Source organism: Gossypium hirsutum, chromosome A02, assembly GCF_007990345.1.
Source record: "Gossypium hirsutum isolate 1008001.06 chromosome A02, Gossypium_hirsutum_v2.1, whole genome shotgun sequence".
In the NCBI taxonomy this organism is placed as follows: Eukaryota; Viridiplantae; Streptophyta; class Magnoliopsida; order Malvales; family Malvaceae; genus Gossypium; species Gossypium hirsutum.
In genome coordinates this window covers 55,343,946-55,368,399 of record NC_053425.1, presented here as the reverse complement: position 1 = coordinate 55,368,399, position 24,454 = coordinate 55,343,946, and the positions used below count along the sequence as shown (strand labels likewise).

The 24,454-nt window shown below is 34.6% G+C and overlaps 1 long non-coding RNA gene and 1 other non-coding gene across 2 annotated transcripts; both read right to left on the bottom strand.

Annotated features, from left to right (window-relative positions):
- Positions 1-495: 495 nt before the first annotated feature.
- On the bottom strand, positions 496-1,202 carry LOC121212698 (uncharacterized). The gene is made up of 2 exons (XR_005908002.1): positions 930-1,202; positions 496-826 (listed from the first exon to the last, which is right to left on the bottom strand). It is a non-coding gene; the product is annotated as an uncharacterized lncRNA (long non-coding RNA).
- An 18,331-nt stretch (positions 1,203-19,533) lies between these two features.
- On the bottom strand, positions 19,534-19,640 carry LOC121216969 (small nucleolar RNA R71). The gene has a single exon (XR_005913171.1). It is a non-coding gene; the product is annotated as a small nucleolar RNA R71 (small nucleolar RNA).
- Positions 19,641-24,454: the final 4,814 nt, after the last annotated feature.

The following is a 24,454-nucleotide window of genomic DNA, read 5'->3' as shown; positions in this document are numbered from 1 at the left end:
TAATTGGAATTGCTTTTATTTCCTATTCTCTCCTCTCCCCATCTCTTCTTTTTCTAAAAAGAAGAAAAATCAAGGAGCAGTTGATACGATTCCACGAAATTTTGTTACATATCATCAATCAAATTAAGTAGGGAATGAAAATAAATAGAGACAAAAATGAACCCCCACCATTAACAACAGCCGACACTTTTAGCTACTTTCAAGTTTTATACATTGTTTTTTTCTCATTTTGATTATTTCTTGTAATGCGGGAGCAAGCTTCCTAAGTAGCAAAAGTAACCTAATGCCATGCTCGTTAACTAAATAACATTTTAGTTGTAACTACGTTTTTATGAGTTTATATATCTTGAAACAAAGTAATTTAAAATAACAAAATGGTTATCTTTCAATTGTTGTTTTCTTGCTTATGATCACTTTGTGACATAGACGGACAAGGCTTCACAACTTGACGAGTAATCTTACATGCTAAGTGCCTGAAAGGACAAACCACCATGATAGCAGAAACGAGTCCTGTGTCGACTGAAGTTGATGAGCTAATAGTAGATACATCGGAAGAAGATGGTAAGTTTGAGATCAAAATTTCACTTTACTGTGAAGATAAAATCGACCTTTTGTCTGAGCTAATCAAGACACTGAAAGCTTCACATTAAAGACACTAAAAGCTGATATTACAACAGTTGGTGGGCGAGAAACAATGTTTTGTTTATTACCAGTGAGGAAGACTCGACTAGTAGCAGTGATGAGCATGAACAACAACTGCAGTTCTGTATTAATCCAATACAAAAAGCATTGAAAGCGACTACAAAGAAGACTTCCATGGACGAATCTGTTTCAAGGAATGTGAAGAAATAGAACCAACATAAGCATTCTTGAACATAGCTGTCTTTAACCTACAAAAGTGCTTGAATACGTTTTTTTTTTTAATTTACCAGCATTCACGTTGAGGGGTGTTCTCTTCTTTTCTTTTCTGAGAGTGTTCTTGAATTTGTATATTTCTGTCGATGGACAAAATATATAATGATGGTGTGGTTGGTTTGTATTGAAGCTGGTGATTAAATGAGAGAAGGAAGAAGAGGATGAAAGGGAAAACGAGGGAAGAGAGGGGAGATGGAAGAAAAAGAAAATTAATTTTTGTTAATTTTTTCCACCCATCCTAATTTAATTGGCTGATAGAAATTCTTTTAACCAAAGTAGACGGTTGGATTAAAACTTTTGAAAAAAAAATTAATATTTAAATAAAGAAAAATTATAATTCAGGGCTAATTTTTCATTTAAGCTTTTTTTTTTAAATATTACAAACAAGAGTACTTATTTTCTTTTACCTTTTATAAATATAATTCAAACATATATTTGTGAAACAGTCGAAGAAACTTCTGAACCACATGAAACCTAGAAAAAGAAAATCAGTAGCTTACCATAATGGAAGGTAAACCACAAGTGATTTCTGAGAACAAAACTATGGTGGTACCTAAACCTGAGAAGAAAAAGGCAGCAGTAATAACTACTGATGGTGGTCCATCCAAGAGCAGATCAGGATATAATGAAGATATTGGAGTAATAGGAGAAGAACAAGGCAGCGGTGGTAACTACTGATGGTGGTCCATCCAAGAGAAGATCAGGATATCAGGATAAAATGAAGATATTGGAGTAATCGGAGATGTGTCGAGGCCTAAGTGAGTTATCCAATCCTCAGATAGGGGCAAATGATTCGTTCATGGAATGTTAGGGGTCTAAATCACCCTCGCAGACGATTAGATATTGAAGTTGTTTCTATGTGTTTTTGAGGAAGTGTTTACTTTTTTACCCATAGTGACAATACAACAATTTGCTATATTTGGAATATTGGCAATTTATTGAACCATATTTTGGGGCTTAGTTGAGATTGTGGATTATATTAACCCAATCAATGAAAATAAAATTACTACCAGAAACTTATTTAGAAAATTAGATTGGATCGAATCGAATAAGATCAAATTTATCAAATCCCTTTGATCAAGGAAGTTGGTGTTGGAAAAATCCAGTTTAAAAAACGGCTTTAAGTCACAGTGAAAATTAAAATTTTGAAAATCGAGTTTGTTTGTGATATTTATAGAAATAAACTTTTTCCCGAAAAATTTCTGTTCTTTTTGGAAGACATGTAACATCCTTTACCCGGTCTAGTCACCAAACCCGAATAAAAGGATGCTACATGCAATAATCACAATCATATAAAAAATTTTATACAATAAAATTCAAACACATTGTAACAAAATATATTGAAGTATACAAGGACTTAATGGTCAAATTCAAGTAATATGTAAGATTGATTTGTAAAATTTTCAAAGTTTCAAAGTTTAAAATTTTGTATCAATATTTAATTGATGGTATCGATACCATGTCTACAGAACGATACCAAAATTCAATTTTGTTTATTAGGCAAAATAAGGGTATCAATATTTATTACATGGTGTTGATATTTTAAGAAAAGTATCGATACTCTCATAAAAATCGTAACCAATTTAGAATTCTGATTCTTTTAAAAACAGTTCATATGATCAAGTATCAATACCAATATAAAAATATCGATACTTAAGTTCAGAAATGGTAAAATTCCATCTTTAAAATATCTAATTCATGCCCAAACCATCTAAAACTCAAATGATACTCTTTAGAAACAAATAAGGACCTGAAATCATCATTCATAAACATACATACTAATAATCAAGATTTAATGTATTCAACTAATTGTCATTAAAGCATACTCAAAACTAATATACTAAAGTTTATCACATTCAACTATACCAATATGCCCTCAATGGCACCTCAAAGAATCAATAAAAAATGCATCCATTCAACCAATCAAACAATCTCCCATTAGACTCTATATCATCCATATAACTTATGCACTAAACATTACCAAGTTCATACATTTAAACAACTCAAAACACATCTAACATTTGAATATATAACACAAGTTCCTAGTTCTAGCCAATATTCCATAAGGCACCATTACATCCAATCTAATTCAGCAATTCATATCATCAACTAAAGCATAAACCAAACATTACATTCCAATTTTAGACACATTACAATTCCAACTAGAATATCAACTTCATCAACTCAAAATGTCATATATACATGCTACAAAACCGAAATAACGAGGTAAAATCTATCGAGACAGAAGTTTGGTAGTGTGAGCTTTGAAGTTGATTCGTCTGACTGGTTCTGCAAAACGTTAACTACAGAAAATAGAAAAATAAACAAAGTAAGCTTATATAACTTAGTAAGTCCATAGCTAAACTAAATCAACTTACCTTAATCAAGTAATTGAATTGAACAACTTAACTTAAAGTAACCTGACATTTAATTCACAAAATAGGTGAGATTTGTATAAGATCAAATCATCATATTAATCATACTCATTGTAAATTCAATTAGTACCATGTGATTTATCTATTCTTATTTACATTCTGTCAAGATATATCATGTTTACACAATCAGAAAATCACTTATATATTAATTTAGTTCCATTTATCTTTTTTATATTTAACCTCATTTCTATCTAGCCCGATGAACTATAGTAACATAACTCGGATACTCTGGTAACTAAACCACACCAGAGAGCATCGTAACGCTAGTCAAAGGCACCATAGTGCAAATAGAGGCATCGAAGTGCAATACTGTACAAGCACGAATTCTAACCCTATTAGTATGTCAATCGTATCCTAATCGTTTACTACATTCAAATGGACATTTAACATATTTCGTAACATTTATAATTTTGAGGCACTTTCAGAATGTCCATACATGTGCCGAAAATCAATTAGGTTCTTTTTAAAAACACATATAACTCATGTTTTGTATATATTCATTACTTTACGAATAAGTCTTATTCTCCTTTCACCTAATTGGAACAAATAACAATCTCAAGCCAATATTAACATTTCAACCACAATTCAATTAGCAAAATCATGACAGTACCAAACATAAGTATATATACATATATCTATATTATGAACTTACTTATTAATTCGGCTAACGGTTGACCCGTAAAGACTAATATGCAATTTTCCCTTTCTCTCAATTATCCACTGTACGGTTCAATTCTTGATTTATACAATAGTCAAATTCAATTTATCAATTCCAAATGCATTAATATGCTCATTTTTATTCATAGAACCTTTTATTTTCATTTTACAGAATTTCCCTTAACTTTTACACTTTGTTTAATTTAATCCTTAAAACTAAAACTATTGTAATTTTCATATTTAAACCCCAATATACAAAACTGATTATAACCTCATCCAAAATCAGCCTTTTAATAATGAAAATTTATAGAATTTTCATGCTAAACTTGACATATTTTCATATTAGTCCCTAAGCTCAAAACTAACTAAAATTTCTTTACAAAATAGTCCCATTTAGCAACCAAGTTCATCAATTCATCAAATAACCTCATGAACTACTAAGATTCATCAATGGTAAGTTTCATAATTGACAATTTTTTTATGAAATAGTCCCCGGGTTAGCTAGATTAAGTTACAACGATCTCAAAAACATAAAATTTACGAGAAATGTGAAAATTGTTTGGCCGAACTTCAAAACTCTTCAATGGTGTTTTTAAGTTTTAGTTTTCGATGGAAACAAATAAAAAAGATGGTAACTTAATTGTTTTTTTTACGTTTTACTTTATTATATTTGTTTTAACTTTAAATTAATGTATAAAATGCATAAAATAAATTTACTAACCGTCCAACTTAACAAAAACAATATATTTTCCTTTTAAAACCTCCCACATTTACTAAACAATTCATTCAATCAATAAAATTTAATAGTGATTAAATTTTATATCTTTTATGATTTAGTCATTTTTCTTTAATTAACTATTCAATTGCTAAAATTATTGGACCGAAATTTAATTTAACTCTATATTAAACTCGTAAATATTATAAATTTATAGTACTTACTGACTTGATCATCAAAATCGGTGTTCCAAAACTACCATTTCTGGTACCACTAAAAGTGAGATGTTACAACTCTCCCATCCTTAAAAATTTCGTCCTCGAAATTTCTTACTTGAAAAATAGGATTGGGAATTGTGATCTCATAGACTATTCCGTTTCCCATGTAGCTTCCCCAGCTTCGTGCCAATGCCATAATATTTTAACCAACTGTACACATTTATTCCATAATTCTTATACTTCTTGAGCCAAAATTGTAATTGGTTCTTCATCATAGATCAGATGAGACTGTAGCACAATTTCATCCAGAGATAACGCATGTGAAGGATCAGAATGATAGCGACGAAGCATTAAATATGGAAAACATTGTGAATTCTATCAAGTTCTAAAGGAAATGCCAAACAATACCTTTACGTTTTAGATCAACATAAGATTTCTAATGATCGAATGCAACTTTTAGATTATTACAACAATTCTAACTTTATCTCCAGTTTCTCGAACACGATCAACCCCAGCTAACTTTCTTTCACTTAATTTAGACCAATATAACAGACTTCTACATTTATGCCTGCATAAAGCCTCGTATGATGCCATTTTTATACTTGACTAATAGTTGTTATTATAAGCAACAAATAATTTTCTGAACTACCTTCACACTTAATAACACAATACCGTAACATATCTTCCAAATTTTGAATCACTCGTTCATAATGACCATCTGTTTGCGAATGAAAAGTGGTGCTAAAATTCAATTTGGATCCCAAAGCCTTATGCAACTTACCCCAAAATCTAGAGGTAAACCTCAAATCATGATCAAAGATAATCGATAGTGGTACATCGTGTAGTCTAACAATTTCTGAATCATACAATTTAGCTAATTTCTCAAATGAATAACCAGTTCTAACAGGTATAAAATGAGAGGATTTTGTCAATCTATCCACTATAAACTAGATTGAGTCTCCTTGAAACAAAATCCATGGTGACATGCTCCCATTTCCACTCAGCAATCGTCACAGGTTGTAACAAACTTGATGGAACTTGATGTTTGACTTCCACTTACTAGCATATCAAGCATCTGGATACAAACTCTGATGTTTCACGTTTCATTCCTGGTCACCAGTAACGTTGTTTCATATTGTTATACATGTTATTGCTTCTAGGATGAATCGAATAAACGCTATTGTGAGCTTCATTTAACAATTCTTGTTTCAGCCCTGAATCAGTCAACACACACAATCGATCTTGGAAGTACAGACAATCATTGGTTCCATTATAGAAATCAGTCGTTTGACCACTTTTCACTAGATCCCACTTCGCCAACAATTTTGGGTCATTTTTCTGAAGTTCTTGAAGTTTCGATAAGAACACCGGCTTCACTTTCAACTCGGCTAGAATAGAACCATCACTTTCTATAATCAAGCTAGTATTCATAGCTCTCAAAGAAAACATAGATTTACGACTCAAAGCATTGACTACCACATTAGCTTTCCCACGCTGGTAACCAAACACTAAGTTATCATCTTTTAGTAATTCAAGCCATCTACACTATCACAAGTTCAAATCTTTCTGAGTCATCAAATATTTCAGGCTTTTGTGGTAAGTGAAACATGATATTTCTCACCATATAAATAGTGTCACCATATTTTCAAAGCAAGAACAACCGCGACCAACTCTAAACTATGCGTCGGGTAGTTTCTCTTATGAGGCTTTAACTATCGCAGAACCTAGGCAATTACTTTCCTATTCTACATCAGAACGCAATCCAGACAATAAAGTGACATATAACTAAAAACAATAAACTCTTTCCTTGTTTTAGGCTGAGTTAGAACTGGAGCTTCAATTAACATGTTCTTCAATTGTTTGAAGTTTTTCTAAAACTTATTGGATCAAACGAAGCTAACATATTTCTGCAACAACTTCGTCATTAGAAATGCCATGATCAAAAAGTTTTTAACAAATCATAGATAATACCCAGCTAAGCCCAAAAAGCTACGTAACTTAGAAACATTCTTTAGAACTTAGATTGCTCAGTCTTGGTCTATCTCTACCAGTGAATCTTGAAGGAGAGATGAATCGACTAACATCATTTTTAAATTTCTTTGCTAGAAAAGTCAAAATCGGTCTAGTTGGTCCTTGCTTACTGAAATATCGAGATCTCGTATCTAATTACCTTATATCTTTACAACTTCAATTTTCTATGCACGCTCAAACAATTCCACAAAATCCCATAATTTCAAAGCTCTAACTAACATTTAGATTTCATCGTTCAATCCATCTTCAAATCGAATACACATTTTCTTTTCAGTTTAAACAATATTTCGAGCATATTTACTTAAACGAACATATTCCAGTTCGTACTCTGCTACTGACCGATTTTCTTTTTTCTACTTAAGAAACTCTCTTTTTTTCTTCTCTAAATATAAGCGACTAACATATTTCTTCCTGAATTCTGTTTAAAAGAAATCTCAATTAATTTGATCATTCAGAACCATAGCTATCAATGTACACCACCATAAGTATGATTCATCTTTCAGTAACAGAATCACACATTTTAGACTATATTCAAGTGAACACACTAACTCTGCAAAAAACTCTCTATGTATTTTCAAGCTAGTATTCAGTTTTGGAAGGGTCGTCGTCAACTTTACCTCTAAATTCTTTAACCCCGCATTTATGAATTATATCAACAGGAGGGCAATAAACTATTGTAGTTATAGGGTTTTAAGGACATGAAGGTGTTGACCGGAGGAGACATAGTTGTGGGTGGAGGTTGCGGAACCGTAGAGTTGGCTCTCATAAAATCGCTAAACCATTTATTCATCATTCTGTAGAAAAAATTTTTCATTTCACTATCAAACGATTGCAAAACTAACATACTTTGGCTTGTTTCTTGGTTAGAAGCTTGAACTTAGTTTCAACTTCATTCATTGTAACACGATTTGATTTGGCTGACATTTTGTATCTATAAGAAAAACAGAACCAGAACGGATCAAAAACATTACACTATCACGGTATATCTGTCATTTATATTCTAAACTCAATACGTGCTACATTAGTCCTAAAATTGATTAAACTGAAGCTATGATAATACTAAATGTAATACCCCTAACCCATGTCTGTCGTCAAATTAAGGTTACGGAGTATTTCAACACATATCAAATCAAATAATAACATAAAACCATTCAATTATTAAATTAAATACCACATATTCAAAACCAATTATTATTCATAACAAATATACAATTACGGGCTTTATATCGAGCTTATAGAACCTAAAAGCCAATTCAGGAATAATTAGGGACTTATTTGAAACAAAATAGAAAAATATAGAAAAACTTAAAAATAGGTGTCACACAACCATGTGGCTCAGAGACATGGTGTAACACTCCTCACCTGTAGTCGACGCTGGAACAGGGCTACGAGGCATTACCGAACATACATCGCAAACAATCATACAATTTTGAGTCATAAATTTCAACCAAATTTAGAACCATTTGCTTTCAGTCATAAAGTTCCTAATATGAGTCTACGAGGCCCAAATCATGCTTTGGAAGTGGTTCGGGAATAAACTATGAACTTAGGAAATTTTTTACAAATCTTAGAAGATTTTTGCCATGTACAGGGATCACGCGTACGTGTGGTTTGGGACACACGCGCCCGTGTCCCTAACTCATGTAACTCTTTGTTTTTCAAGGCATGAACAAATTAAAGTCACACGGCTAAGCCACATGCTCATGTACTAGGCCATGTGATTAATTAATTTTCATAAAATAGGTGCAGACTTCACACGGCCAGGACACACACCCATGTCCGGGGCCGTGTCCCTCACACGGCTGAGACACACGCCCGTGTCTCTGCCCATGTGCTTAATTCTGAGCATTCTGTTTCTCAAAATTAAGGTGTAGGGGACAAATGGCCAAAACACATGCCCATGGGGCAAGCCATGTGTCACACATGCTCTAGACACACACCCGTTTGTCTAATCGTGTGGACAAAAATAAAAGCTATCTACCAAGCCAAATTGCCACCCTCATTGCACACACATACACAACAACAAATGGCACAATTCATAGCATACTTAGACAACCAAAACATCCACAATCAAGGCTAAAACATGTCATTTCAATACCTAACATAATTACAACATCATATTTTACCAAACCAAATCATACCAAACTCACATTCTTCAAGCTTCAATATGACTACCATTAATATGCATTGTATCATATAGATCTTCTAGCATACCAATGAATCAAACTTAATCATTTAACAACAAAGCTATATAGTCGTAGATAAACATATAACGAACCATTACAAAAAACATAAACAAAAGTTATTGGCACATATACTTATATAAATAGGCTTACAACAATTTTAGGCAAAATAAGCCAATTACATGGCTAAATACCAAATTACCTTAAACAAATATAAGCCAACAAATTTGGCCAAATTCATAATGACACATATACCCAAAATGACCAAGTCCTTATACATGCCACATGTAACATCCCGACTTAGGGCCTAGTCAGAGCACTGGTTTCGGGACCACAAATTTGACGTAAGAAAATTTATTTTTTATTATATTTTTATGGTCTACGATTTCATGAATTTATTTTTTATTATATTTTTATGGTCTACGATTTTACGGAATGATTTTGTGAAAATTTCGTTCGAAAATTTCGACGTTTAGGCACTCAATTTGGTCAAAATGACTAAATTGTAAAAAGTGCAAAAGTTGAGTTCTACATGCTAGAGGTATCAAATTGTTACGAAATTTTAAATGGGAGGTCCTTAAATGGTAATTAGACCATTTTATAACTTTTTGGACAAAAATGGCCTTGTATGGATAAAATTTCAAAGAAAGACAAAAAGGGCATTTTGGTCATTTAGGGGTAAAATGCATTAAAAGATAAATTTTAAACACAAATGTGTCCCTTTCTTCTTGCTTCAGCCGAATTTACCTAGGGCAGCCATGTTTAGGGTTTGGTCAAGCTTCCAAGCTCAATAGTAAGTGATTCCGACCCCGTTTTTAATGTTCTTTACATTTTTGAAATCACGGTAACATGTTCTAGCTATTTCTACCATTATTTTGAGCTACGATTTGTGTTCAAAAATTTACCCATGAATGAAATTCTTGTATTTTTATGTATAATGGTAGAAAATGAATGTTGGGAGTTTAATAAATGACTTTTACTAAGCGATTTTAGATGAAAATATCCGAAAAGACTGTTTTGTAAAAGTTGTAAAATTTGCCATAAATGGGTGATTTAGTGGAAATTGGGGGCTGTCATAGTTATGAAAAATGATCAGCATGTCATAAAATAGAAGAAAATAGGATGAAGTTTAATTTTCGAGCATTGGGGAAAAGTGCAAATATGCAAAAGTTTAGGGGTGAAAATAAAAATTTGTAAAAATATGATTTTTGGACCCCAATGAATAATGTGACTAATTAGTAGGCTAAATGTGATATTATAGATCAAGGAAAACAAGATCCAGGCTTAGAATGAGGTTGAACAAGGTTAAGCACAAACTCGAAATAAATAGTCATACTCGAAATCGAGGTAAGTTCATATGTCAATGATAATGCAATGATATTATTATTGTTCATACTTGAACCTAAATTGATGTGTTAACATTGTGTGATGGATATTTATTTAGTTGATATGAAGATTATATATTGTAAAAAAATGCCAAATTATAATTATATGCAATACCGTGTTTATCTTATGGACTAATGTCTAAATAAACATGGAAATGTGTTAAATAGGATGTACATTGCATGAGCGGCTATGCCTAATGAGATACTTGATGGGAAGAGAAAAAAAAATCTCGGTTGAATAAAAAGGGAAATTCGATGGATAAACCATGGCTTACATGACTTGAGATCCTGCATGTGTTGCAGAAAAGGATTTAAACCGGACGGGTAATCCGTTGATCTCAAATATAGAAAGGATCTAACCCAGATGAGTGTTCCTTAAGTGATTGAGCCTCTCAAAGAATATGTGTGCATTAAGGATTTAGCCCGGACGGGTAATCCGATTGGGGTCTAAATTTAGACTGGACTGGTAATTCAGATCCGAGCTCATTGAGAGTGCTTATCGTTACAAGCGATTTAGCCTGGACTGGTAATCTCAACATCACTCCATGAGTTTATGTTACAGGGGATTTAGCCTGGACTGGTAATCCCGACGTAAGATGTGAGGTTCGTAGGAGTGCGCATATGAAATGATCACTTGTATGAATTGACAGTGAATGGGATATCCATTGAGATTCCGAGAACTTCAACGAGATTAATATGAGAAATGAAATAAAAGGTTCTTGCCATGATACATAATGTATGTTATATGATAATATTATGATGCATGTGAGTTGTCATGTTTGGACGAGTGCAGTGCTAAATGATAGCACAGGTAAGTACTCGAAACCCATGAGCACGTGTTTCACATGTGAAATGAAATGGACTTATGACGATGGTCAAATGAATGAATGATATTTATGAGAATAATATCTATGACAAATTTGTGATGGTTATTATCTTGTTGCACTAAGACAGATTTGGTACAGTAGCATTGGTCCAAGTAAGAAAATCCACAAAAAAACTTTGGAAAATGAATTAAAAACTGAATAAAATATGAAATTAAAGCTTAATGAGTCTAGTTTCATATAAAGGAAACGGTGTAAGAAAAAGAATTCCGTATCATAAGATATTTGAATTATTGTGAGATAGAGTCGGAGTGATTCCAGACTCCCTTGTCTCAACTTTGGAAAATTGCTAGAAATTGTAAAAAATAAGTATGAGTTAAAATTCATATTACTGAAATAATTAATGAGTCTAATTTCAGGAGAAAGAGACAGAAACATTATCTAAGTCTCGTGCTAGGAGATAAATAAATTTTAGTGAAGAAAGATCGAAGCTGTCAAAAAGTGAAATAGGGGAGATTTTAAATAATAAACTGTACTTATTGGCTAAGCCAAAAATTATGAAAATTTTAAGATAAGAAGAGATATGAGTCGAGTCTCTGGAAAAATTAATAGATATTAATTTAGAGTTCCTTAGATTGAGTTATAAATAATTTATCGACTATGACTCGAGTAGACAGCTTGACCAGAATATGAATAAAAGCATAATTATAGCTATTTTACCTAATGAAAGATGTTATTATAATGCTTATTATTTTCATATGGACTTACTAAGCGTAAAGCTTACTCCCTCTTTTTATTTTTTTCTAGTTTTGACAGGTCAACTCGGGGTTGGAGATCGTCGGAGGCAGCATCACACTATCGAGCCTTTACCGTTGGAGTATTGACATGTATATGTTAAACATGTTCAAGTGAGTGGCATGTATAGGGACTTAGTTTTTCTATGATCGATGTTGTTGTGATTAGCCAAATGTATTGGCTTATAATGATTTGTTGTATGTAGCCATGAGATGTGGCTTATAATGATTTTGGCTTGTAAGCCTATTCATCCATGATATGTGTAAATGTCTTGTGATGTGGGTATGTGATTATGCTTGTTCACTATGTATAAGAAGTATATGACATATGTATATGGTGAATGCCTTAGGACTATTCGAGGTGGTCATGGCCATGGAATAAATGTGTGATATGGTAATAAGTTGTTAGTGCCCTGAACATGGATGTTTAATTTATAAGTTAGTATAGGACACGGGTAAGCCACACTGGCGTGTCCCATAGCCATGTCCCAAGTTAGTATTGAACACGGGCAGTCCACACGGGTGTGTGCCATGGCCGTGTTTAAAAGTCAGTGTTGCCCATGGACTAAGGGCATGGGCGTGCCCCAAGCCACACTGGCTTGTGAGTCCACACAGCCTATCTACACGGGAGTGTGACACTCCTAAGCTAGAAATTTTTAAGTTGCCCAAATTTTACCGAATGTTTTCGGTTTTGTCCTAAACCGTACCAATGTAGATTATAGGCCTCAATGGCCTGTATAAGGGATGATATGCATATGTTCTAGAAGTTTTAATTTTTGGGTGCAATTTGGTGACCCGGTTTTGTATGTTTATGATTGTTTAAGTCTAGTAATGCCTCGAGTCCTGTCCCGGTGTTGGATATGGGTGAGGAGTGTTACACCACATACCCAAAATGTTTAAAATCATTGATACCCAAAATGACAGTTTGATAGTGTGATGCGATCTCTGACAATCTCCAAGCCGAGCTAGCTTGGTAACACTATAAAACATGGAAAAATAAAATGGAGTAAGTTATATAGCTTAGTAAGCTCGTATGAAAGAAGTAAACAATTCTTACCATATATTTAACGTTCAAGTAATATAATATAAGATAATGTAGTTTACCATAATCTCATGACCATAATTCATTCCATCACAAACTCACCTTGAAATCATCATTTCACGAATTTAATAATCATAAGCTTTATGTACACATCTGTACCATCTCGTAATAATTTCATACTTGTTCTCATCGTTGGCATACCCAACGAACCACTCAGAATAATAATATCAGATACTCGGGAAACCTTGCACACAAGGTGTTACATATGTAGCCATTGCTACCTCTATCTCATAACACATATATGCTCGTTCTCGAGCCATCAACGAGCCTGCTCACACAAGTTGTCAGTCAAGACGTAGCTATACGGTGCTGCTCACACAAGTTGTCAAGTAACCACAACATATGTCGGTATACTCAGCCACTGGTAGAACGTACAAGACCAGCACCTAGATCACATAACATAATACCCTAGTGACATGTCACTTGTATCCTAATCTATTCCCAAGTTTCGATTGGGGTTTCTCGCTTGCTAAAACGTCGTCGAATGTGTCCGTACAATCGTTTACACAATTCATACAAAATTAATGAATTTAAAATACAATTTTAACAAAGCTTATTTACATATGAACTTACCTCGAATGCAAAAACGGCAAAACGGATCTATCCGTCAATTATTTTTTCCCCCAATCTTGATCTATAATGTCCAATTTAACTTATTTAATCATCACATTATTCAATATAGTCCAAAAACACATTATGGCAAAAATTACATTTTTCCCTAACATTTTAACATTTTACGATTTAATCCCTAGGCTCATAAAATGAATTTCATTCAATTTCATCACAACCTAAGCCTAGCCAAATATTTCTTGTACACATAACAACCCACATTATTCATTTATTCACACTTTTCTACACATTTTATAACCTTTTACAAAAATCACTTTACAAATGTTTATTCAACAACAAACATGCATTTTCTATCATCAAACATCAAAATACAAGCACATCCAACATGGGTAAAATTTTAGACTTTAACTTTCTTTCAAATTAGTCATTGAAATTGTTAGATCGAGTTACCACGATCTCAAAAATGTAGAAATCATTAAAGACGGGACAAGAACGGACTTACAATCGAGCTTAAAAGTTGGCCAAACCTTAGCTATGTTTTCTCCTCAAAAATTTCGACTAAGGGGACTAAATTGAAGAATATGGACATCTTTTATTTAGTTAATTTGCCTTTTTTTACCAAATTACCAAATTACCATTCATTTAAACTTCATAAATTCACTTACTCTATGCCCATTTTTGTCCACCCTAAATTATAATGGTGTAATTTCCATTTAATGACATCTAATTAAAAATTCATAACAATTTACTACCTTTAACTTATAGAACTCAAAATTTGTACCTATTGCAATTTAGCCCTTCTAGTCAAATTAAGCACTCAATCAATAAAATTTCTTAACGAAAATTTCACACAATTATTCTATCATGCTGTAAACCTTAAAGAAATAATAAAATAAATATTTCTATTTTGAATTTATGGTCTCAAAACCACTATTCTGATATAACCCTAAAACGAGCTGTTACACATGGCCGTGTGGCCAAACTGTGTACAATTCAGAAATAAGGTCACACAGCCATGTCGATAGACCATGTGTGACGCAAAATAAGGTCACATAGTTGTGTCTCCAGGCTGTGTAACAACCTGAGTCTATGTGGGAAAAATTTGCACAATAATTAAATAGTTTACACGGCTATGTGGTGTGCCCGTGTGTTGCACATGACCGTGTGATAGTTCGTGTCCCAGGTCATGTGCACTTAAAATGACCCCTAAAACAAGGAAAAACAATACCAATTCTTTAGGTGCCAAGCCAAAACAAAATCAACCATTAACATGCCTTCAAAACACATCCAAACAAGCTTAAAACATACGAAAACATTCAACTTAAGTGCCTCACTAATATGCCCTCATTGGCACCACAATTTGTATGTATAAACAAGAAGCAATTTAAATAAAAATGCAGTCATCATATGAATCTTAATCTATCATAAAAAAAGGTTTTAAATATCAATTACTAAAATCATTCGATTATGCTACTTAAAAGAAAAATATATTCAATTCTAAAATTGTAAGATACCAATGCTAAATTGACTATTTCCATGTCTAATCTAGTAAGATACCAAAACTAAAATATGCCTACCATTCGAATGGCACAACATATTCATACCAAGCAAGACCAACATGATAATTCAACTATTTACTCTACATCCATCACAAGATCAACAAGAAACATAAACTTAACATCATATACCAATATTCATTTAATTACAAATTCAACTACAACTTTAAGTTTGACAAATTAAAAACCCTATATACATGCCATAAACCAAAATAACCAAATCAAAAACTATTGAACAAGGCTAGATAGTGTGAGCTCTGAAGTTAATCCGTTCGACCAATTTCACAATATGTTAACTACAAAAAATAAGAACAAAACGAGTAAGCTTAAGAAGCATAGTAAGTCCATAGCTAACATTTAACTCAACTTACCTCAAAATATTTGAATACAAAAGAACTTAAATTATTTAACCTTGACAACCATTTACAAAATCACATAACATTAGTGCTGAAACATTTCATTATATAATTGATATCCCACAACAGTTCAAACCAATTCAATTCATATATATAAATATCTCTATATTTTTCATCCCATTCAATTCTATAATGTCACATACTAATATGTTCATTCTTGATATAACATAACAATAAATATAATCTAGATTTATCAAATAGCTTAAACCTTAGTCCCATAATTTCATGGCCAGATGAACTATAGCAACATCATAATACATCTAAAAAATTTATCAACTGACTTATCCATTTCTTGATCTAAATATAATAAATTTATTCAATTAACCAATTCAATATCATAATACATCTAAATTTACATTTTTTCTGTTTTATAACATTTTATACTTTTACCCTAAACTTTTACATTTTATTCAATCTAATCCTTAAAACTAAAACTATTTAAAATTTCTTATTTAACCCCTAATACTCAAGACAAAATTTAAAAACATTTCTATACAACCCTTAAACATTAGAAAAATTACAATTTTAAATTTTAAATTTTTACATAATTTCAAATTAGTCCCTAAATACAAAACTATAAAAAAAATCCTTTACAAAATTGCCATACTTAAAAATAAATTTCACAAATTCATCATTTAATCTCAAGAACACCTTGAATTCATCAATGGCAAGTTTCAAAACCGTTAACTATTTTATAAAATAGTCCTTGGGTTAGCTAGATTAAGCTACAACAACCTCAAAAACAAAATATTTACGAGAAATGGATGAGAAAATCACTTACATGCACAATTTTCAGCTTTGTTGAATGTTGAAATAAGCTAGGGTGTTCTTCCTTTAAATTTCACTTGTAGGAAGCACTAAGGAAGATGATGATAAATTTTTCTTTCTTTTGTTTAAGCTTTAATTATTTATTTAAAATTTTACCCGTAGTAAAACATCAATTTCACTAAACACAACCACTTAATCATTCATCTTAACTTATTATGGTCCAAATACCTTCGAGGTTCTCCCACATTTAATAATTAAGCCATTTATTCAATAAAATTCAATAGTCTTTAGATTTTACGACTTTTATGATTGAATCCATTTCCATTAATTAACTAATCAAACAATAAAATTTTTGAGCCAAACCTTCACATACCTATATAACCAACACTACAATTAGGTTGTCAGCGGCGTTGTAATGTAACAGCCTATTTTCAGTGAAATCAAAACAATGGTTTTGGGACCACAAATCTGAAGTAAAAAATATTATTTTATTATTATTTTTATTTCCTACAACATAATAGTAATACCGTATAAAAATATCTGTAACACCCCTAATCCGTATTCGTCACCAGAACAGAGTTACGGAGCATTACTGGAACTTTCAAAATATTTACAGATAAATCATGTCTATCACTATTCATTTTTCGAGATTATTCAAAACTTCCCTTAAATGGACCCTCGAGCCCTAATATAAGCATTAGAATCAAGTCGGGACTTATTCGGAAACTTTAAGAATTTTTTGCAACATTTCAAAAATTTTCTAAGTTACAGGGCTCAAACGCCCGTGTGGTCCAAGGGACACGCTCGTGTGACCCTGGGACACGCCCGTGTTGCGGGCTGTGTTCAACCCCATGTAACTCTCTGAGTTGTGCTCATAAACCATAATTTATACATATTTTTACTTCATGCTTAGCATATTTTTGGATGAATTATCTTTAGATTTGGTGAATTCCATGCTTCTCATCCTTTAATTTCATGTTTTATACTTAGGTGAGCATACGAGAGTAAAAAAAGTGAACAGGCCGAAAAAGGAGAAAGTGGACCAACATGTGAAATCAACACGGCCTGGACTTCCGTACACGGGCAGACCACATGCCCATGTCTATTTAACAGACTCGAACACAGTTCGAAGTAATCACACACGGGCGTGTCACACGAGCGTGTCCCTGTCGAGCTCAAGTCTAGTCTTATTCGAAAAAGGCCACTCTTGAGGGTTTAGAAGCATTCTAAAGCCTATATAAACACCCCAGGAGATACCAAAAATAGACACACGAAGTAGGAGGCAGGGAATTACTTGAAGAAAGCCGATTGATCCATCTCAGAAGCTGGATTCACCTTCAAGACTGAAGATCTCCCTTCAATTCCCTTCAAGAGTTCTTGGGTTTTCTTTATGTTTTGTTATCATTATTCTTTTGAGATGTTTTCTTTCATAAATATGAACTAAACCCCCTAAATACCTAAGGGGAATGAAACCTAAGACGGATCTTGTTATTATTATCTAAATTGTATGATAAATATTTGACTTGTTCTTAATTATGAGTTGTTAATTCTTGCTTTAATATTTAAGGATATTGATTCAAGTATTGATGTGCTTATTAGAGGAATAAAAGTCCCTATCTAAGAGTAGATCTTAAATAATTAAGCGAAGTTGATTGCACACCTAGAGATAGGGATCTTAAATAATTAAGCGGAGTTGATTGCACGCCTAGAGATAGGGTGACAAGGTTTTGCCAGATTAGGGTGAAACCTAAAAAGGGAATCCATAGATCGAGTTCATGCAACACTAGGGAGTTAATTAGAAAGAGATTTCAATTAATCAACCTAGGGTTAGACGTTGTTAGTCTCGAGAGAGATAATAATATAAATTAGGGATTTCTACAGATCAAGTCAAGTGAATAAATCATCTGATTCAGAGTCAATAACAAGTAAAGTCTAGATGGATTTTTCCCTTAAGTATTTTCCAAATCATTCAGTTTTTCCCAATTTAATTTTAGTGCATTCTTAGTTTAATAATTAGTTTAGATAAAACAAACCCCTTTATTTTTAGGCTAGATAATAAAAAGAAAGTTAATACTAGTACTTTTAGTTACTTTGGGTTCGACATTCCGATCTTGCCATAAGCTATACTACTGTTCGATAAGGTGCGCTTGCCTTTGTCGTGATAATAGTTAGTTTTCAAGAATGGATATTCATAAATTATAAAACTTATTGCACGTATCACATTACACGATCAAGTTTTTGGCACTGTTGCCGGAGAACTAAGATATTAGGAACACTCGATTTTTATTACTTTAGCCATTCTACTTTTGTTGCAATTTAAATTTTTATTTTCTTTTTTTTTTAATTTTTCGTTTATTCGCTTCTGGTAGGTTTTTATAGTGCATGACTAGAAGAAACCTGTCGGGACCATTACTTTTTGATAGTAAGATCGATCGCACAGCTTGCAAAAACCGAAGAGAAATAAGGCAAAGCCTAAGATACACAGAGGAAGAGCAAAAGGATGACATTCACAACACAATCAAGGAGATGACTGAAAATTAGGAAAATCCGCTACCTCCTGGGATTGCTGCTGATCCAGTAAATCAAAATCCTGCTCCACGCACTATGTATGATTATGCTAAACCTACTTTAATAGGAACTGAGTCAAGTATAGGCTGGTCTGCTGTTGTTGCAAATAATTTTGAACTTAAACCTAACACAATTAAAATGATCCAACAGTTTGTTCAGTTTGATAGTTTTCAGGATGAGGACCCAAACACTCATTTGACAAATTTCTTAGAGTTTTACGACACTTTTAAGATCAATAACGTTTCTAATGATGCCATTCGCCTTCGGTTGTTTCCATTTTTGTTAAGGAACAAAGCTAAACAGTGGTTGAACTCATTACCACAAGGGTCAATCACTACTTGGGAACAAATGACCAAAAATTTTTTACTTAAATATTCTCCGCCAACTAAAACGGCTAAGTTGAGGAATGATATCTCTTCTTTTGTGCAGATGGATCTAGAGACACTCTATGATGCATGGGAGAGATACAAGGACCTATTGAGAAGGTACCCTCACCATGGATTACCTTTATGGTTGCAAGTTCAAACGTTTTACAATGGCGTGAACCCCTCAACAAGGCAACTTATCAACACAGCTGCTGATGGGACTATCAATAACAAAACACTTGAAGTGGCTTACGAATTTATTGAAGAGATGTCACTAAATAACTATCAGTGGCAAGTCATGAGAACAAAGCTGACAAAAGCAGCCGGTGTTTTCAACCCCAATGCGGTTACTATGCTATCTAACCAAGTAAAACTCTTAAATAAAAAGATTGATGGTTTGTGTGGTTCTACTCAGGTACATCCAGTGATGAGGTGCAATTCAAATGGAGGAGAAGCATACATAGAATATCAACCCTTCAACCCTAGCACTGAGGAGGAACAAGTTCAATATATGGGTAACAATTCTAGATCTCAAAATAACCCATATAGTAACACATATAATGCAAGTTGGAGGAACCATTCCATCTTCTCATGGGGTGGTCAAGGGAATCAAAGGCCACAACATCCTCTAGGTCTTGAACAACCACCTTACCAATAGGAAAAGAAGTCGAACCTTAAGGAGATGCTAACAAAGTTTATCTCGGTGCTTGAAACTCGCTTTCAGAATACCGAAGTAGCACTTAAGAATCAACAAGCATTGATCCAAGGGCTCAAAACTCAGATAGGACAACTCACTAAATTGATTTCTAAATGACCACAAGGTAGCCTGCGGAGTAACACTAAATTTAACCCAAGGGAACAGCTCAATGCAATTACCATTCAAGATGAGGAAGGGTTAGTTGAACCTGAACTAGAACCAAGGCAAGGAATGGTGGTAAGTAAAGGTAAAGGTGAGGTAGTCCATAGTGAGCAACAACCGGTAAGTAAAAAGTACAAACCACAGGTGCCATACCCTAATGCGACAAGGAAAGACCGCACAGACCAACAATTTAGTAAATTCCTTAAATTATTAAAAAAAGTACATATCAACTTACCGTGTATTGGAACTCTTTCGCAGATGCCAAACACAACCAAATTCTTAAAGGAGCTTTTAACAAATAAGCGGAAGTTGGATAAGGCGCATGTGGAGTTAAATGCAGTTTGCTCAGCCATACTATAGAATAAGCTGGCCAACAAATTAAAAGATCCAGGCAGTTTTATAATTCCTTGTGTAATTGGTAGCTTAGATGTTAATAATACTTTGGCTGATTTAGGGGCTAGTATCAATGTCATGCCTTATAAAATATTTAAACAACTAGGTCTTGGGAAACCCAAACAAACTAGGATGAGCATTTAGTTAGCAGACAAAACAATCAGATTTTCTAGGGGTATTATTGAAGATGTACTCGTTAAAATTGACAAATTCATATTCCCAGTTGATTTTGTCGTTCTAGACATAGAAAGGGATAGTGACGTGCCTTTAATTTTTGGAAGGCCCTTTTTAGAAACTACTAGAACTATAATTGATGTTGGTATAGGTGAACTCACACTTCGTATGGGTGAGGAAACAATCACTCTTCAAGCTCGAAATTCTACTAATGCTGATCATGTGGTGCAACCTTCCTTGCAGGAATTACGTTCGAAAAGCATACATGAGCCTTGTTCAAATAATAACAAAGAACCCATCTATGAAGAACGAAGGCTACAGGTCAAGGAACTAGATGAGTGGCAGACACAGAAATTGAGATCACATGATAAACCGAAACCACGCCATGACGAGCTCAATATTTCACCAAATCAACTTAAGGTTGGAAACAAAGTACTATTAGATGTAGCAGACCCTCAGATTGCCACCTCTGAACCTAATGGAGAAATCCCTCTTACGGTACTTAGCATTTTCCCATACGGTACAGTCGAGGTAATTCATCCCAAATTCGGTACGTTCAAGGTAAATAGTACTCGTCTAAAACTTTATTTTGATAAAATTGATAGCAAGGATGAGGAGTTTAAACTCCTCGCACCACCATGACCATGCAACAGAGAGGTAAGTCGAGCTTAGACTATAAATAAGTGCTTCTCGGGAGGCAACCCTAGCACCAACGGTGTTAACTTCTTTAAATTTTAGTTTTTAACATTTAATTCACTAACTGAGACACTGAACACAGGTTTTCTAGAACCACACGGCCTGGCCCACAGGTGTGCCTTAGGCCGTGCCCATACCACGGAAGGCAACACGGCCGTGCGATACGGCCGTGTGAAAACAGGACAAAATTTTTCCCCAACACGGGAGTCGATAAGTTGCCACGGCCGTCCGAAATGGTCGTGGGTGAATCTATCAAAACAAGACGGGCATACAACATGCCCGTGCTCACTAGCCGTGGTCAAGATTGACAAAATAAAACGGGCGTGGACATCTATACATGGGTGTGGGAGAAGCGAATGAAGCAGAACGCGGCCGTGCGACACGGCCGTGTGCATCAATACGCCCAAAGAACATGGGCGTGGGCCAAATTTTAAACTAGCCCAAATTTGAAAATCACATTACACACGGGCCAAAATTAGGGCGCACGGGCTTGTCCCACGGCCGTGTGCCACAATTTCTATATAAACCCCTCAATATTCATCATACCCTTCCCCAAAAACCCTATCCTAGCCCCCGTAACCTCTTCACACGCCTTTACTCCCACGCCCGTGGCCAACCGACAGCTCTCTTCAGACGACTAACTTTTCCCTCCACCAAGAACTATTGCATTTATTTATTCTTTCCTCCTTATTACCTTCATTTCTTTCACTTATTTTATGCTATTTATTTATTTGGTTGATTTATGATTGATATTCATATTTCTCACTATAGTCATGCTTATGCTTGTTATTCCTTGCCATTTTAGTCAATGTATTGTTATACATTCATTCTTTCTTGTGTTTCCATAGATTTCATGCCACATTCCATATTCCCATATGTATTCACTAGGTATTTAGTTGACACTATTCTAGTATTCCTAATGATAATAATGATTTGATATTTCTATTTAGTCAGTAACCCCTATGAAGTATTTCCATTTAATGTTAACATGCTTGCATACCTTTCCACGCTATTCTTGGGGGGTATTCCTATAAATTTGTCTTGCCATTGCAGATACCATGTCAAATCCACGTGATAAGAAAACCAGTGTCCCCGCCTCGAAAAAGCAGAAAGGAGCGGCATCATCCTTGGGTCCCACTGCCGAGATCAGACACCTGTTCCTCCAATTCCCACAGGGACCGTAGGAGGAACTATTTCAAATACTACGGGCCCGACCCTTAGGTGCGGGCCACTACATTGACTGGGCCACACTTGAACAAATCCAACTGGCTGACGCGGTCCGAGCCTTTCAGACGACTGACCCATGGGGCCTCTTTTTCGAGATCATCGAGTCGACGTACCTTGTGCTCACACTCGAACTCTGCTTGACCTTCCATCTTCAAGTAGTTATGACAGAGTTCGATGATCCGGGAATGGTCCAGTTTCATCTTGGCGGTTTAGTCTGCCAGTTGAGCGTACCTGAGTTCGGCTTCGCTTTGTGGCTCTATATGGAGGAGTTCATGGACGACAATGATTTTGACACCCTCCATCGCCACATCCACTTGTCTCCCTCCAATTGCTGGAGGGCCCTCACTCCTTCTTCAGCCACCTATGACCCTGGCCACTCTAAAGCATCGGCCCTCACCCCATCCCTGAGTTACTTTCACGCCATCTTGGCCCACATTCTAACAGGGCGGCGATAGAGCACTGGCATTGTCGACACTCACGACTCCTACTTTTTATGGAGTATGGCGAACAGGCACGTCTTTGACCTTGCCTATTTCATTGCCCTCACCATTCGCCATCAGATGGAGTGACATAGGAAGGGAGTCATATCCAGACCCTTATGTGACTCGCCTGGCACGGTATTTCGGCCTCCTCAACACGGCAGTACAAGCATCTTCCCTCACCCTCATTGGTCAAATGTCCCCACAAAGCATCTCGAGTATGCTACATATGAGGATGATCGAGCGTCGACGTGGAGTTGACCCACCCTAGTACCGCCTGGTCCAGTCCACTGAGGTGGAGGACCCAAAGGACATTACTGATGATGTCCCTCCACGTCATGAGGACCTACCGTCTCAGCCACCACCCATCCATCGTCCAGTTCATACGGCGGCTTCATACTCTGACATCTCTTGCACAACCGAACCCTTATTCATGCCTAAAGATCTCTCTCACTTCTTCTTTGTCATTTGTGAGATCCCTTTCATCAGTTTTTATAGATAGATTAGGCTAGGGTCAGCTAACAGCTTGTGATTATCTTCTCCTCTTTTAGGGGGTTTATCTGGTATAAGTTTGAATTTGAATTTGAACTACTGTGTGAAAAATGTTGACTTGGTCTTTCTGATATTGCCACAACATGTGTGCTAGCAAACCGTCTACACTTTTCCCTGACACAACTTCACTCCTTTTTTTCCTCATTCCAAAACTTGTTTCTACCACACCAACATAAAAGCTCCACCACATGCAATTAAAAGCACCCAATTCCCACACAGTCCAAGTCTTAATACAATATAAAAAATGCTAACTAAAATGTCCTAAAATGCAACAAAATGTACTTGGGTACAAGCCATTAGCTAGGTCTAAAGGCATGAAATATAACTCTTTTCAAGAGTTACCACACCCCTAAACCTGAGTTGTTGCTTGTTCTCTAGCAAAATACACCTAAATACATGAATGCACCTATCTTGCCTTGGAAAAATATACTTTCTTGTACTGGTTAGCTATTAGAAAAAAACAATTTATACCTCCGTTCTCATCAATCTTCTCTTTTTCATAAAACTGATTCAATTGTCAAAGGTTTGTTCAGCAAAGGCAATGCCACAAATTTCACCTTAAAAATAAAATT